The sequence below is a fragment of the Diabrotica undecimpunctata genome, chromosome 4, assembly GCF_040954645.1.
Source record: "Diabrotica undecimpunctata isolate CICGRU chromosome 4, icDiaUnde3, whole genome shotgun sequence".
NCBI classification, from domain to species: domain Eukaryota; kingdom Metazoa; phylum Arthropoda; class Insecta; order Coleoptera; family Chrysomelidae; genus Diabrotica; species Diabrotica undecimpunctata.
In genome coordinates this window covers 158,082,811-158,100,558 of record NC_092806.1, presented here as the reverse complement: position 1 = coordinate 158,100,558, position 17,748 = coordinate 158,082,811, and the positions used below count along the sequence as shown (strand labels likewise).

At 32.3% G+C, this 17,748-nt stretch overlaps 1 protein-coding gene across 2 annotated transcripts in view; it reads left to right on the top strand.

Moving 5' to 3' along the window:
• Positions 1 to 840: 840 nt before the first annotated feature.
• Positions 841 to 17,748, top strand: part of LOC140440308 (zinc finger protein castor homolog 1-like) — a 246,779-nt gene continuing 229,871 nt past the window's right edge. For both annotated transcript variants that reach the window (XM_072530734.1, XM_072530733.1), the window contains exon 1: positions 841 to 1,106. The gene's annotated coding sequence lies outside the window, so the exon portion shown is untranslated. The remainder of the gene's footprint in view (positions 1,107 to 17,748) is intronic.

The window sequence follows — 17,748 nt, the reverse complement described above, 5'->3', positions numbered from 1 at the left end:
GCATTTGAACTAACTACAAAACTAAGAATAATACAAAAAAGAATTGAGCATTCAATGGGAGGAGTAACAATAAAAGAAAAGATCACGAACCAACACCTACGAAACAGAACTAGAGTTACAGATGTTGAGTTAACCGAATGGAGACCAAATAGAAATAAACGAAACAGGATTGTGCATTCTGAATACAAACAAGAGAGGCGTATGTCCTCCAGTGGACTTAAAACGGGTTGATGATTATATTGATGATTCCTGTGATAAATTCTGTGCTGTTGATTAAGTTTAGATTCTTAAGAAACAATGATCAGGATGTAGCTCAATCGCTCTACACATTGATTGACTGCACAGTCGATCTAAAATCTTGTTATTGGACGACACATTATTGGTTAGTTTCGAAGAACAAAATAATGAATAAGCAGTAAAAAATTTGGCGAGGGAACCCAAGAAATACTTTTAAAAAAATGCAAATAAGCATTTTAAGAAAAAACAATAAACAAAATATTTGAATTCTACCATTGTTCCATTCACAGAGTTATGTATAATAAAATATAACTTGATTTCTGGTAACACTTCGCTCCTATTCCCACAATTGCAATTTCTATAGTAACACCTACTGATTTTATTTCGAATAAAAATCATATTTGACGCCACTATCAGGAATTTGCAATATTTTTTACGCGCCCATACCACGCTGTCACAGATTGTACCCTATTCACACAAATCGACCAATCTCAATTCTCCAATTTACTGAAATTTTCAATTCGAGTAGTGGGGGTAAACAGCGCAACTAAGAGGGAGTTGCTAGACCGTCAGAAATTTTCGTTTGGCAGTCGATCTCACGACTTTGTGGCGGCTCGACCAGAGACGTTGCTACCCTTATACTTTACAACCCCTGTTTATTTTGGTTTTGGTTTGCGACTATTATTATTTTGGTGCGCGGATTTTGTTCTGTGGACTGCGTAGTGACAGTTGCTTAATTTTGCTTCTTAGTTTTGTGATTTAAGTGTACTTTAGCTGTATATTGGATTTTGTTTTGAAGTTTGAACTGTTTTTTATTGACGATTGGTGCTTTGAAATGACCTAACAACTTAAATGGGATTCTGAATAAGGTAATCTACAACATTATAGATATAATTGTATTTCTAAATTACATTTTTAAATTTAGCGGCAAATATGTTCGGACGTTATGTTTCCAAAAATTGTGTCAGCTTGTCCTCTATATTAAACATGTACTTATAGAAAATTGAAACTTTTAAAGAAAACATATTTTAGAATATTGACATTTCAGTAAAAAAGGTACATGTTTCGTTGTTGGGGCAGTACCTATTTTTACGTTAGTATAAATCTTTTTAAATAACATTCTATTGTATCGTGCGTAAATTGACAGATCTATTTGTTGTCAATATTGTTTACTTAGTCTTGTGACATTTTTAGACTGTTTTATTGCTAATAATGCTGAAATAATAGAAATCTGACGTCCGATGTCAAAGCAAAGCCGAAACGTTGATCCAAAGCTGGATACCGCCAATTGTAGTATTATCCCTCAAAAATCTTTTTTTCCTTGCGTCTGAAACGTTTTAATATACAGATTTTACTAACCACAGAATGCATAAAGATGAACTAAATCCAAGTATATTCTTTACTGGTAAAAAAGAACGCGGTTATCAAAATAGCAGTAAAAATTTTTTTCGATAATTTTCATGTTATTGTAAATGTTGTTTACACAAGAAATTATACACATACTAATAATATAGTTTACACATACTAATTTTTTCTGTACCACTTCCGTCTTTCCCCATATTTCTTGTCGCTTGAGACTATGCTGTTGGTATATAATTGTCTATAAAATTTCCATTATGTTTGAACACACATTACACTTGAAACTCAGCCTACCATTGAAGAAAGTCAAAGTATTTCATTACTCAAAATTGGATACATTTATTATAAAAAAGTTGTGACACCTTTAGCCTTTTCCAACAAAAAATTGTCTGGCTCTGCAAAATCACGGATTCTATTACTTCTTCGTTCAAAGAAACCTTACGATATTTTTAGACTATTTTACCTTTATCCAGAAAACTATTCCAGCAAATTTTTGAAAACTAAATTTCTTAGACCTTGGAGAACAAGAGTATCTCCATTCCATGAATTGCTCCTTTATTTCTGTGTCATAGAAATGTACCAAATGTACCCCTTCTCTTAAAAAGTTTGTATCTTTTTCAAACTGGACCTAGATCGAACGCGCTTCTGGTCAACATTCAAGCATTCAGATATTTTTTGTTGTTTTGGTAAAGCAATATTTTCTTTATCCATTTAACCGGTCTAGACTAGCTTGATATCCATACATCCTCGTGTATAATTAAAAAATTGCTAACCAAGTATTTGCTTTCACAACTTTCCTATCAAAGCTTTCATACTTTTAATTTTTGGTTATATATTTGCTTGCGAATTTTACAATGGATCAGAATGTTGTTCTTGTGTTACTGCTTAAATACCTTTATCGGTGTATTGAAAAAATATCTTGGTGGGCATTCATTTATTTTATCACATTCTGCAATTTCACAAGATGAGAAGTACTTTAGAAATAAGTAAAAGTTGTTGAGGAAATTGGCCATAAAATAAGAAGCTTTCAAAATTAGAATGATAATAGTAGATAAAAAACTCATAAATTAATACCACAGTTAAAGACGGTGCAAAAGAATAATGAAAATATATTCATCCACAACATAGCTGCCACGTCCTTAGGAGGATTTGGATTTTCTGAGTGTTTCTACTTTAGTATCTTTAAATTTTACAGTTCTTACAGAAATATTCATTTGATTTTTTTAACGAATTTTGAATATTGTCTGGAGCCACTTTCACGAAATACAGTTTGGCAAAACTAATGAGATAACAAAAAAAATAAGCAAAATTCATTTAAAATCGGTGTCTAAATTATAGTTAGATATTAATTTCGTCACACCTTTAGACGTGCAGCTTGTTTATGTGACAATGTAAATAGGTAAGTCTTTTTAGGCTGAATTTCCATGTGCTTAAAGAAAATTTGTTTTGGAGACACTGCTGAAACGAAATAAATGAATAACTATTCAAAACACCATAAAAGCTATATTGTAGTCAAAAATTTAATTTTTTGAGTTCATTAAGTTTTTCATCACGAATTCAGCCAAATATTTTGCAATTATATAATAATCCCTTTGCAATTTACTTTCTCACCTCTATAGAAGTAGAATCCCAGAAAATTTGGTTTTTTGTCTGTTAAATATGATATATAAATTAAATTTTCTTAATATATAAACCATAATGTCACTTTGAAACGATTTTCTTCGCATAAAGATAATATTTTATGAAGTTACATCAATTACGATTTTTAAGAAAATCCTCTGCAGTACCCTATCAATAACATTTTTTTTTGGTTGTATCACTTCCACAAGCATCAAAATCTCTTTTAATACCTACCGCACATGATCGACAATGAAATGCCCAACCTCTACATATTTTTAAAATACCTATTGCAGTGCGTATTTGATTCCATACAGTATAATCTCTTTAGATTTTATGCAAAAGAGGATTTGTCACTTATAGTAAGATGTTTGACGCCTCTAAAGGATTGGAAATGTATATCTGAAATTATTTTTGCTGCTTACAGTGTCGTAAAAATCTGTAATATTAGAAGAATTTACATATACCGGAAGTAGTGATCTGTTTCTTCTTTATTTTTGTATTTCTTATTCCAGTGGAATAAAAAACACAATACATATATCGAAACCATAAAGGATATGCTCATATCTGAGCGGAAATGGAAGTTACGCAAGGATATGTGCTGTCTCCTATTGTGTTTAATATATATGTACATATATACGGAATACATCACAGCAAAACAGAATTACACTGAAAATATCCAATACGTCGATGATACAATAATACTGACAGAGACTACAAAATAACGTCAGAATTTGGTGAAACATTGACAGAAGCCACCAAAAATCGGGGTATCGCAAATAATACATCAAAAACAAATTCCTGTAATGGGTAAAAGCAATAATAATTTCTTCTTCTTCTTCTTTTGCTTTTCTTAAAAGCGTCTGTGCGGTTAACCCGATCCAGTTGCGAATGTTTTCAGCGAGAAGATTTGTCATCTACCAGGACCCCTTTTCCTTCGATTTTACACTTCATAATAAGCTGCACCAACTCGTACTTCTTTTTAAGTATGTGCCCCATATATGCTGTCTTTCTCCTTTTAACGGTGGTCAAAAGTTCTTTGTGTTTTCCTATTCTGTGCAACACTATTTCGTTCTTAATATGATCGGTCAATGGTATTTTCAAAATTCCTCTCAAACGCCACATCTCAAAAGCTTCTAGCTTTCTCATTAAGTCAACATGAATAGTACAAGCTTCCTCACCATATAAAAGAATATAGTGGATATAACATTTTATCATCCGATATCGGATTTGCATTTAGTTATTCAGAAATTACCTCATCTTCAAAAAGGCTGCTCTTGATTGCTCTGTTCTTGATCGAATTTCTGATTTCAGATTTAGACCTTGGTTCCTTGTTATGACTTTACCCCTTTCACACACTTTTTTGGTACATATACTGGGGAATATAAGCAGCTGCAATTGATTGTAGAAGAGAAGAAAAAGAGAACAAGTAGAGATAGAGGTAGAAAAAAGAAATAGTGGCTCAGAAAAATTAAAGCAGAAACCGCAAAAGAGATGGCACCTAGTAGAAGGAAGAAGATTACAGTGGAAATATGTACACAATATATGTAATTTCAGTACTTCCCTATCATATTTAATTCATATTTCTAACACATTTATATCTCTGATTGAGCCAAGCCGGTTTTAGTCATGCATTCAATTCCCTTTTTGGAGTCATCTTCAAGACTTTTTTTGAGACTAGGTCTGCCGATTCGTAAGTACCTGTCTTGATCTAAGAGATCTAATCAGTTCTTTATTCCATGTAGCAATTATAGAAAAAAGTTCTATAATGGTTTGTATTCAAGTTCAAATGTCAATGTTCGATATAATAAGATGATGTGTGGATGTTTCGTTTTGTTTGCGTGATAATCTTCTTTCATAATTAAGTAAGATTTAACGGTTGAATTTTTCTTCTAAATGATTTATTGTCTTTGAATTGTGTTTCAATGTTTCTTTGTTCACCCCTTTGTACCATTATTTGCTACCCCAGCTACTGAATTAAGTCTACAGTTAAGTTAACTTAAGGCAAAACCGACAGCAGGTAATTAATAGTTATATATTTTTTGCTGACTTTTGATTAGATTTTTTCATCTTTTTCATGACTTGAGTTTTCCTCGTCTGTCAGTCAGATTTCAAAAACAAAACAAAAAATAAACTTATTTTATAAACTTAAATTGTGGCTTATTCCCAAACAATAATAGTAATTGCATTAAGATGTCACAAGAAAATATCCTCGGAACAATATTAGGATTTCATTTTATTAGAATGTAGCAGTTACATTCATAATTCATACTGAAACAATTCAACTTTTATTTATGTCAGTTATATCTTCGTTATTTGTATAATAACTTCAACACCTTTTACGTTTTTTCTTTTCGAAAGGCCGATAAAATGATGCCATTCGAAAATTTTTGATCTATCTTTATTTAACTTTAAAAGGGACAACCCCAGCAACGATTCTGTACTTTTCCGTTGCAAAAAGGCATGATCTTTCCAAATACATTCCCCTTTTTCTAGAAATTGTTAAACCCTCTCATTGTTCCAAGTTGTATATGTACCACCATTTAGACATTTCGCACTTACCCCACTGAGGGCATTGGTGTGAACATTAAAGGTGTTGCCAATTATAAATCTGTGACATAATAGTGAAAAGAGACGACAATGACGAACGAAGATAGCGGATAGTATTATCTTAGTTTTTTGAATATAAAAACGGTTGAAATGCCTACGTGACATATTTTTAGAAATATAAATTAATGGTGTATTTGTATATGGTTCTTTAATATCTTTATTATTGCTTTACCTTTCCCTTTTTTTACCAGTAATCTTTTTCATATATTGTCTTCAGCGTTGGAAATTAGCGGTTATGGTGGCAAATATTTCTCTCTTTAGCTGTTCTTCCTGTCGAATTCCCGAGAAGCAAAATTAAGTTATTGTTCTCACATTTTATAATGATCTACGTGATTTAATGTCTTTTCGAAATCGACAAAATTCAACATTATTTTGGTAATCAAACCATGTCTGCAATAGTACTTGAAAAGAATGCAAAGCCTCTATATCCAGCCTGATTTCCAGTCGTACCCCATTTCTTCGTACCTTTTTATAACCTGTTCAATAGTATCTTTAATAAAATCTTAAGTGATTGACTTCTATAACTCAAAATCTGTACTCCCTTTCGTGTTAGCCTTTGTGACATCATCCCATCTTTTCTTGATCTTGAACGTGTTCCTGGAATTTCTTCTCGTATAGTATTAACCAGAAGGTACTTCAGCCATGTTATATTTACATCCTGTAATCCTGTATAGTAATCCAAATTATTAAAAAAAAGAGCATTTTTGAAAAAAGTAATTGAAAATAATTCAAAGAGAAAATGTAACTTCCAAGGAATAAAAAAAAATAAGAGTAAATATAAAATATGTGAATAGATGATTTTGATAAAACCGATTGAGTTAAACCAATTCTTGGTTTTCATCCTTAACTTGTTCATAAAAAAACCGGTATTATCTCTACGGTCGCATTACCCGTGTAAGTACAAAATATTTTAGTCAAAATATTTTGTCAAAAATGCTGGTGATGACTTTACCGATCTCCAAAGGATGCCGGTGATCAATTTGTTATATTTCGGAGGGTCTAATAATTTTGTGGGGGCTATTCCGATATATAATATCGGATATATATTCCGATATATATTCCGATATATAACGTCCGATACCGCTAACGCAGATTTGGAGCTTTTCTCTTTTATCACAAATATGTGGTGTTTGTTGAAGTCAATTTCATTAATCTAGATATGTTTTCCCAGAAATGTTGCTTTCTGGAGAATTTCCTACTAGGTATTTGATTCATTTTTATCTAGTTTTTTGGAAATTTTGCCCTCCTCTACAATGGATACGATAAATTGTATACATGGAAAAAATGAAGCGGAAGATTTTCGACGAAAGGAAAATGGTGGCTGAGAATCACAAATTATGGAAGAGATGGCTGAATGAAAACTGATATAAATAAAAAAAACTAAATTCTACACACGAAAAGTACTTGTATATACTCTTGCCATGTTTTTAATTTATCCTTAATGTCTTCAATGATTTTCCCATTCCTCTCCAACAGTATGTTAGTTATTGTATGCGATTGTTTGTTCTTCGATTTTCTTCTGAAGAATGAAATTATCATTACTAATAATTACTAATAATCTCTTCTCATTTTTCTACGTACCATTTTTTGCTTCTCGTCTCAGATTTCTTATTTCCATGTGTATAGTGGTATCCAGGGTGACTGGAGGAAAACGAAACATAGGCATTATCAGGAACTGCCACAACATTTTTAAAAAACCCAGTAACATGTTGATTTTTGATTAAAGGGGGACACATTCTTCCGGTATTTTCGATTATTTTACTTTGACCGTAATTAAGGGTAAGAATCACCCCAACATTCTTTAATGGCAATGGGGCTCAAATAAGATATCATTTTAAAGAGCTTGCAATTTCCTAAACATGTCTTTAAATTTTTAAATTTTAAGGTTTTGTTCTAATCGTTCTCTCATATTTCGAAGCATTTGTAGAATGTTGAGTTAAGTTGACAAAAAGAAATCCAAGGGAGATGAATCTGCAGATCGAGGAGGCCATTCGATGCCCAATCCAATGCCGTGGCAAATTCTGGTCTAAATATTGACGAATAATAAAGCATAATGCGGAGGATCACCGTTCTGTTAAAAAGTTAAATGATCTTAGGAGATTTTTCTCGAGCTTTTGTGGTGATATCTTTTAATTGAGTTCTTGTATTTTATTTGTATACATTTTAGATAGAGTGATATTGATGATGACACATACAGCAGTCCAAAAACGTCGCTAACTGCGCCATTTTTTCTTATAATTTTGAGATAGGCTAATGTTGAATTTTTCTATACCACGCTTGCTTTAAATAACAACTACCTGCTTGAAAATTAAAAAAAAACCTTGTTTTTTAACTAAAACTAACAGTTTTAGGTATCGCTAACTAAACATCAACAATTTTTTTTTGTGAAGAAAACTGTTATATTTTTTGGACATGCCTCGTTTATGGTAGTTTGATGTGCAATTTAAATATCTGTTGGTTTTCGTTTTCAGCGTATTTTGTTTTCATATCCAATATACTCTTTTGAGATTAAAATATCCAAAAGGGATATATATTTAACTGAAAATTCAGCATTTATTATAATGTTAACAGTTTCATTATATATTATATCTGATCTCTGATCTCTATTTTGTTCAGAAGCATTTTTTAGTAAGTTTAGTTTGAATATAAGTAAAGGTACAGGTTTAACTGTAAAATTATTAAAATAATTACTCGAAACATTTCAACTAGTCCAAAATAGAGCGGAAATTCTTTCTCTTTCGATCGCATTAACGTCCAACGTATTTGGTATATCCTCGTTTATATTTTAATCTTTTTTTCAAAGCGAAGTTTCTAAAACGAAACATATCGGTACTTACCATGGCGAGCTGGCCGTTGAATATAAACGTTAAGTCCAGATTTCGACATCTTAAGCTAATAGGTAGCAATTAATAGCAATTTTGAGAAAATGAGTCTTGATTGGTGTATCTCTTTCTAAACTGCCATTAAATATATCACGAGAATTTTTTTTATTAACACGGTTCTCATAACCTTCACGGAATTTCTATTAAAAGGTTAGGTTATTTTCCAATTTCGCGTAAAAAGTAGGTTGGATGTTGAATTCGACAGAAAAAAGACGTAAGTGGATAATTGCATTCACCATCATGCTTCAAAAGAGATAACATTTATGATTTTGATACATATGTTTCTATTTTTCATTAGATAAAAAACAATAAAGGTTCTTCTTAACATGCCATACACCAAAGTGCGTAGGCGACTATCTCATTACTAGAATTCTGTTCTTGGCGGCGTGACACAGCTCGCCTGTATTGTGTATTCCTGTCCATTCTTTAATATTCCTTAACCAGGATAATTGTTTGCGGCCGGCTCCTCTCCTACCTTCGATCTTCCCTTGTAGGCTTAACTGTGGTATTTCATATTTTGCTCCTCTCAATATGTGCCCAAGGTAACCAATCTTGCGTTTTTTAATTAATTCAAAGAGTTCTCTTTCCACGCCGGCTCTCTTAAGGACGTCATCGTTTCGAACTCTATCCACCCAAGGTATGCGCATCATTCTTCTCAATGACCACATTTCAAATGCTTCAAGTTTGTTGATAGATGTTTTTTTCAAAGTCCACGTTTCCATGCCATAAAGCAAGATGGATCATATGTAGCACTTGACCATTCTGTAGCGTATTTCGAAATTTAGGTTTTGATTACATAGGAGCGGTCTGAATTTCACAAAAGCTTGTCTTGCCATTTGTATTCGGGTTTTTATTTCTTGTTGTGGATCCGATTGGTCATTGATTGTGGTGCCAAGGTATTTAAAAGTTTTCACGCGTTTTATGCGATCGTCACCTAAGCATATTATCGGGTTTTTTGGAGGGTTTCTGCTAATGACCATATATTTCGTTTTCAAAATGTTATTTTGATGTATTTATGTAATTGGTAGGTCGTTCACCTTAATGCCTAATTCCGTGTCTTCTAATGCTAATAATAATGCTTCTAATAAAGGTTAGTAACAAAAAAAAGAAACTAAAAATCACACAGACACAAAATTTAAACCATCAAATAGGTAATTATTATGTATTACTTATTTAAAATTATGGCTTGGGAAACAAGCCCTTTATTAACAACATATCTCACAGCGAATAGGGTTTTTAAAGCATTCTGCTCTTCCTAAGAGAAAAAACAAATTATATCATATAAAAGTTTTGGAATATAACCCAGAAAAGTATACAATTACGAAGTAGGCTTCCCTACTTCGTAATTGTCTTATAATCACTGCCATAAGCGGCCCAATCGAGACCATTTTCTAAAACCCCAAGGAATTCGTAATTCATTGAACTGTACTTAACGTATTTTAAGTGCTTTAACACCAAAATCTTGCAAAAAGGTCAAACTCTAAGACAATCAAAACTCTCCCCAGGAAGTATTAAAAATGAAGATTGGACGTTTAAGGATCTCACCAAATTGAAATCAGAAAACGAGCAACATGTATTAAAAAACATTCCTTATTGTCATGTTCTATAATAGCTTCCAAACCGTTTATTCACTTCATATCTAAAATAAACATCATATTCTTAAAAAATTCACTTCAAACAGTAATTTCCATTTTCGAATCTATTATCGTCTTCCAGATGAAAAAATCTTTCACCTACTTTAAATTGTAAATCGTCCGAGAGGTGAATTTACGGAGGTATCCCAGATTGTTGACATAACAGTAACTTGATAATTCTAAAAATGCTACGATAATGAAACCGATAATTTGTCGCAGACAATACAAGCTATTCATATCATTTGTTGACTTGCAAATTGTTATAGGATGAAGCAATTGAAATGGATCTCTAAATATTTGAGTCGCTGAAGTAAATAAATATATCCGAAATGTTGTTTTGATAAAGTTGTTAATCACGCATTATAAATCTAAATAAGCTGTGTCTGCTATTAGGCAGCATTTACTGACAATAAATTTTCTAATATGTTTTCTTACACCATGTTAAACTTTTAAAATATAACAACAGCAATTAAAATACTTCCTTCTCTCTAAAATATATCCGAATCTGGATCTATGCTGACAATATGGTATAAAAAATTTAAAGTTATTTTGAAAACAATGATGTAAAGAAAAATGAAATTTGTTGTTTTAAACTTTGAAAACAGAATCGGAAATTAGGTGACCTCGCGGAATTATTTAAAGGGGACATAATATAGTCGTTTTTTCCATTATTCAAATTTATTTTTACGATCAATGTATTTATAATTTAAAATAATTATTTTGTCCATACATTTAAAATTGCGCAAACTCGTTTAAGTATATAATTATAAAATTTAAAATTTGTAATAGGTAAGTACGTAAAAAATCAGTGCAAAATCTTTATACAATTAAATCATTTTCCATGAAGCAATTTTATACAAGTGTGAGTTTTGAATTTATTGAAGATAACTTTTTTTATTTCAAGACTATGAAGATAATTTCAAATATTTATTAACAAATTTCCAGATACTTTTCAGATTTCCAATTTCTGAGCCAATTTTAGACCCGGTATTTTTACAACCTTTTTCGCGAATTTTCAGTTTTACCTGCAAATTTTTTTTAATAATTGGACTGAACGCTTTTGATGGCAAATGTATTGTTTCTCGGAGGTATATTTTTGTGAGAAATTCACGATGAAAGATTGAGGCCTGAGATAGGGGCCTTTAACATCAATTTTTCGTTCTAATTTTTTTTGAATTCTCACAAATTTTCCAGCAAGAGCATTATTATATATATATATATATATATATATATATATATATATATATATATATATATATATATATATAATGTCCAACTCACTAAAACTTACCCCAAAAACTTTCTGTTTTTGGTATTTTTAATTTAAGTTTTAGAATGACAAAAATTAGAGAATCTGATGAAGATGAGGTGCAAGAACTCCAGAAAAACACCGAGAAACTATGAAAGACAACATGAAGCAAACAATGACAAGGATAATATGGGGACATCGAATCAGTAAAAAATACAGATAATATAGATAAATTACAGCAACTAATACAGAAAATGAAAACAATACCCAGAAAGAAACAAGTGATTTATCTAAACATCTTCTTCTTCTTAAAGTGCCTATCCGTTCCGGATGTTGGCGATCATCACGGCTATCTTTACTTTGTTTATTGCAGCGCGGAACAGTTCAGTGGTAGTCGTGTTATACCACTTTCGTAAATTTTGAAGCCAGGAAATGCGTGTTCTTTCCGGTCCTCTCTTGCCATTTACCTTCCGTTGGAGAATCAGCTGGAGAAGGCCGTAACGTTATTGATTTCTCATTACATGTTCTAGATATTCCAACTTTTTAGTTTTGACGGTCATGAGAATTTCACAATCTTTCCCCATTCTACGCAGGACCTCCACATTAGTAACTCTGTCAACCCAGTAGAGCAGAACTGTGAATATGTAGTAGTTCAATAGACGGCATTTTGTTTTTAATGATATGTCTCGACTGTTGAAAATGGTTCTCATTCTAACGAACATATCTAAACATAACGAAAGAATTAAAGACAATTTTAATAACAAATATATGGGAAGTTTCTGATGCAAAAAAACCGCTATTAATAATAGAAAATGATTTTCTGTGATGACGAAGGAGTAACTTTGGTGTAGGGAGCGGCAGGTATAACAAGCAGATGGGGGCAGCATTTTGAAAACCTGTTATTAAATAGCGACATGTTAAGGAAAATAATAAGACGAGTTGTAGGGAGAAGGTCAAAAGAAAGAACCAAACTTAAATATATGGAACAAGTGGAACAAGGTCTGAAAACCTTATAAATACCAACTGAAAAAACCATGAGAGAAAAACCGTACGCTGAATATGTGAAGCGATCAAAGACAACATAAGGTGGCGAAGACGAACAAATAATGAAATAATGGAAATCTATATGAAGAGGAAAGACCAGACCAAGAAGAGGAAGATCCAGAAAACTATGGTTGAGAACAGTTAAAAAATAAAAAAAGTTATTGATAAAGATAAAATTGTCAGCGTCTGCGTTTACAATGTCTTTTGTTGCTAAAAGGAATTTTTAAATAGTTAAATACTGTACAGTGTATTTAAATTGACGATAATTTTCTTCTTCTTCTTCTTTGGCATTTCCCACTATGCGTTCGCCATTTTCGTTCTCCACAGCACTCTGTTTTTCCAGTCATTTTCTCTGAAGTATCTATCTATTACAGTTTTTCCTATATATGTTTTCCAATTTGTAGCAGAGCTTTCTCTCCGTCTTCTTCCTGGCGGGTCTCAGTCCAATATTCTTTTCGGCCACCTATGCTCTGAAAGATTCTTTTTTTTCAAGAATAACAGTCTGTTCCATATCACTCCATGGAGTGCTTTCGTGGCTTGTTTTTTCCCTGCCATTTTCATTTCTATATCTTTCATACAAGTACCATCTCGGCTTATCATTTACCCTAAATACTTAAAAGTCTTGAAATCAGAGAGCGTATGGGCATAGACATTGACGTCCTGGAAACTATAGAATGCAAAAGGCTGAAATGGTATGGCCATGTAGAAAGGATGAATGATCAACGATGGTTGAAGAGAATGTTACAGTGGATCCCCACCAACCGCAGGAAAAAGGGAAGACCAAGAAGATCGTGGAGACAAGAAGTAAAAGGTTGGAAGCTAGGTTGCGAGAAACGGCGGCAGCTGTAATAAACTCGTTATATATATATATATATATATATATATATATATATATATACATATATATATATATATATATATATATATATATATATATATATATATATACTTAAAAGTCTTATAACTCTTAATAGTCACTTCTTCTAAACTTAAGTTTAAATCTGTAACCTCGGATCCAATATATGAGTATTCGGTCTTAAATATATTTATGTTGAGTCCCCATAGCTCATATTCTTCCTTCAATTTCCTGATCATATATTCCATTTCCTCCCTGTCTTGTGCAAAAATGACCTGGTCATCTGCGAAAAGTAGTGAATGTAATATATTCTCTTGTACTGGTATGCCCATTGTTCCGCATTTTCTATATTATCTCTTCAAAGCCTAATCTGTACCTCTATTATATGTTATAACTTGGAGGTGATGGACCACATTCTTGTTTGAGACCTTTGGTTGCGGTGATTCTTTTTGTTATTTCATTGCCTAATTTTATTTGCAGCTCTATTTTTTTATATAGTCTTTGTGTTATATTCACCCATTTCTATCTAACGTGCATTTTTCTCATATGCTTTCTCCAAGACAATAATTTTCTAAAAATATTAATCAGTGTAATATATAATGACAAAAATTTGGACCTTTTCGTTATTTGTTATACAAACTAGGCTTGATTAAGACTAAAAAAATTATAGCTTACATCTCACATTGTTTAATAACGTGTTAGTAAAAGTATCACAATCTTCAAACTAAATCAATTGTTTTCGGAACACATCTTCCATACAACGTAGTATCAATTTCTGATTAATATATTCTACATGAGCACACACAAAAAAAAATGTAGCCGTACGGCAGCAGCACATTTCCCGATGATTTATGACAGCCCATTAAAATTACAATATTAATTATTTCGAATATCTTTTGAATATCCTTTGCATAAAAATTAATGGAATAATATTTCCATATCTGCGTATTGTTACCGAGGAACTATTAATCAAAAAAATTAAAGAAAAAACTTTCCTTCTCTTATCGTAACTGTAGTAAGAGATACAATAGATGACAATAAAATTGAGGACCCCTGCTATAATATATGATGAATAAAAGAATGATCATTTATATCAATGTGGTTTGGTGGTATTAGTATTCGTGTTTTCATTTAACGGTCTTGTTCGACCTGAACTTTCAATAAGTTAATATAAATTGTTGCTTTTTGTTCATAATTATTATCAACCGGTGTTTCTCTTTTATGTGATCTTGTTAATATACTCAACTTTTGTTGCAACATACTGGATACTGACGTTTATATACTGCGCCTCACTAGCACCTGGTTAATTTACTCTTAATTTGGGTAAGGAATAGGGAGAAGTCTCTTTAAGGATTGAGATCCAGGATTTGAGAAATTTAGTAAAGACTGAGATAGCAAGGCGGTCCCTTAACTTATTTTCCTATTAATATCTAATAATACGACTTTGCCTTGTTTTATAGTTTTCGGAGCAACAAATTAATTCTACAACTTTTAAAACACGCCACTTTCAAGTTTTATTAATGTGTTAAAAGACAAAATTTTTGAATTTTTTTTGACCAGAATTATGGAGACAAAATTTTGGAATTTTTTTTTACCAGAATTATGGAGACAATAATATTGTCATAGAAATGACAAAAGAAAATAATTTCGTAATCAAATATATCAACCAATACACTCAGATCTGTTCTTTCCAAAACCAAACAGTATTTTTGGCAATCGCAGTTATTGCATGCGATATTTAAGGGGGATTGATTCAAAGATTGACCTGGATCTAACAAAAAATAATAAAAAAAAATGTTAGGATGTTTCGAAAGAAAAGTACTAAGGCGAATCTATGGAGCAGTGAAAGACAATGGAGTGTGGAGAAGACGATACAACTTCGAACTTTATAGAATATACTAGGAACCAGATATCGTAACATATATTAAGATAAGATGTTTGAGGTGGATAGGGCATGTAATACGGATGGAACAAAATGATAGACCATTGGTCAGAGAAGAGGAGGAAGACCCAGAACAAAGTTCCTTGATAACATCGATGAAAACATGAGAAATATGGGAATACGTGCTTGGCAGAGGAAGGCGATGACTAGGGACGACTGGAGAGAAATTCTTGAGGAGGCTACAACCCACGCAGGATGATGATGATGATTTAAGGATTGATGCTGATGAGTACTGGTCCTCGGCAGTAGCATGTCTTTTTAACGACCTCCTTTGCTCTGTTGTTTGAGCTTTCGATAATTTCAGAGAATGTATCTTTGGCTAAGTCTTCTGTATCCTATCTGTATCCTATCTTGTATAATTGAGATGTTTGCTATTTGGTGTATTAATCCTGACGGATAATCACGTTTTTGACCGTGATTCTCCTCAGGTTTTTCTTCTCGTTGGCCATAATTTGGTTGATTTGACGCTTAGTTAGGACGAGGTAGATTCTATCTCTGCATTCGATAATTAGTCGTAGGTATATTTGTAGCTCTGAATGAGAGTAACATCATTGATGATCCCAAATTTACACCTTAGTGCTGTTTTTAACTGCATCTATAAAATACCCTGTGAATGCACCAATTTCTATGTGGGAGAAACCTCAAGATCACTAAGTGTCAGGATAAACGAGCACGAAACATACATAAAAAACGGAGACTTCGATAACTCACAGGTATGCAAACATGCTTGAGACAATGAGTATATAGTACAATGAAAAGATGTTAATAATCATGAAAAAGCAGATATAAAAAGAGAAAAATCAAAAAGCAGCTCTCATCCTACTTAACGAAGAAACATGTGTAGCAAGTGCATCATCAGGGTGTAGCAGGCTCTGGTTGCCAATACAAAAAGAAGAAGTCAGCAACAAGAATTTATCAATATTAACGGATTAATAGAAAGTCAGAGGTAGATTGTCTACAATTATACATAATACATATGCAACGCACAAAAACACATAATACACAAACGCACAATCCACGAACATACAAAATTATCAGAATTTAATATCATCGTGAGGGAAAAACCACTCTCAAGAGCTGAGGACAAGTAATATTTTTTTAAAACGATTTCCGGATTTTAGTTAAGAATGTACAATAATTTAAATTACAATCAATTGTCGCTTGATCCCGTATAAACATAATATTTACTGTGTTTCAATTCTAGTACACAGGGGCCAAACTGTCAGCGTGTTCTTTCCATTATAATATAGCATCTTGTTGTCTTGTACTCGTTAACATTTTTTATAAATCGGCCCATTTAATTCCCTATCCATTGCCAACTCGATTAAATTAACATTTTCTCCCCGTTTCATAAAAGTAATCATAACAAGTTGCCAAACAAGTGTTTTTATTTTTATAACAATTAGACTTTTTGCAAACGTCGTCAGTATTATTAATAAAAGTGACATAAACAAATTGTTGAAACGGCAATAATTTTGTGAAAGCGTCTTCGATTGTTTTAGTATGACACGCAATCGGCATACTTGATAACAGTGATTATAAAAACGAAATAAAATCACATACGCGGTGAGGAATGCGTGAAAAGTGTCAACTGATGCTATTTTGTGTTGTATTTATTATATTTGTAAATACGTTTCCTTAATTAGAAAACTACATTTTACATATACAAGGTGTAAACATTTTTTATGACAACAAATTTTGTTCTGTTTGGATAAAATTACTTGTTTCTTTTGTTGATCTTAAACTGTTGATCTATTAGTTCCAAATCTATGTTAGTTGTTGTGTCAATCAAGAAGACTGTATTTACACCTGTCCTATGGCCCTATCTACCTTTAGAACGTACCTTCTTAGCCATTGACAATCCATCTTTTCCATCCAGTTTATGCTACGTGAAGTACATACAAACTAGCGCTCAAATAGGCAAACATTTGACCGCCAGATTTAAACATTTCTTCTAGTAGATTATCTGGCCCAGGTCATTTCTTCCATGGTTGTTGGTTTAGTTGCTCTTGCCAAAGTTCTTTTTTCCCAAAGTTCTATAGGGTCTTTTCAGCTCTATTTTCTCCATCAAGTAAAGTATTTCCTAAACTAAAGTGTTCGTGTCACTCTCAGTGCTTCTACTCTCTCGTTAAAAAAGCTCCATTCTGAGGGTTAATCTGGTTTGTTTTAAAGCTTTTCTTTTGGTGTTAACTCGTTGTAGTCCTGTTATCTGTTTAGGCATTTCATTTCTTCCAATACTTTATTGATTTGTTTCCTCTGTTTTATCACTGTTTTTTCTCTTGCCCCTTTACTCGATATTTTTCAACGGTGCTCATAGT